Here is a 1042-nt window from a genome sequence, read left to right on the forward strand (position 1 = left end):
GGCTGTCAGGCCTGACCCTTGGCGCTGAGGGCGTGGGGAGGGGTCCCAAGCGCGTCCAGCTCCCAATCCTTGTCTCGGGTGCACCCCTCCCAGCTCTCATCCAGGTGCCCTGTCTGGGCCAGCCTGACAGGTTGAGCCGGGCTGAGGCAGGGAGGTGGGAATTGAGAAAAGAAAGAAAGACAGGAGAGCGGGATCGGAAGGACTACAGCTCAATCGAGGAACTGCAGCAAGTTTATTAACGACGCAATGCCTTTTATACACAAGACACTGAATAGGAGGTCTGTCAAGAGGAATGTATTCTTTGTTCCTCTTAATCTCTAAGGGAGGGACAGAGCAGAAGGACAAGTTCTCAGTACAGCATATCTCAGTAAATAGTTACAGACTTCTTGGTAAGCCATGAAAGGCTGTTCTCATTCTACAAAGGCTGTTCTCATTCTGATAACCGCCATCCAAACAAGTCTGGAAAAACTGTGTGGTGTGGGTAAGGGTCCCAGCCTTGCTAGCCCCTTCAGGTGCAAGGACCATGCCAGCTTACACCCGGTCTCCAACAGAGCCCCTTCATGTCCTCAGTAGACCCCGAGGTCCCTAAACGCTCCCCCCGCTGCACTTGCACAGAGAGAGCCCAGGATCCCCTCCCAGGGTGCTGGCGGGAGCCAGGGCTTCAGGACTACACTTCCCACAGGCCTCCACGGCCCTCTGATGTCACTCCTGCCCCGCCTTTAGGCAAGTGGAAAGCTGGAGAACCAATTTCTTAAGTGTCCAGCCCAGGTTCTTTCAGAGCCCCAGGAGGTTAAGGGTGTTTTTAATGTCTGTTCTTATTTATCTGTTACTCAGATAACCTCCTTTTTGACTGGACTCAGGGGTGGAAGCTCTGAGAGAGGACGGCCTGCACCTGCTTCTCAGAAAAGGGACAGGTTTGCGCCCATCATCTGCTCAATGAATTTCTGATGCTACTGGCTGGGCAGGGGGTGGTCAGCTCCATCCTGAAGCAGCCACTGCCTACCCAGTAGCCAGCAAACAGCAAGAGGTCAAGGTGTGAATT

Source organism: Myotis lucifugus, unplaced genomic scaffold, assembly GCF_000147115.1.
Source record: "Myotis lucifugus unplaced genomic scaffold, Myoluc2.0 scaffold_894, whole genome shotgun sequence".
NCBI classification, from domain to species: Eukaryota; Metazoa; Chordata; class Mammalia; order Chiroptera; family Vespertilionidae; genus Myotis; species Myotis lucifugus.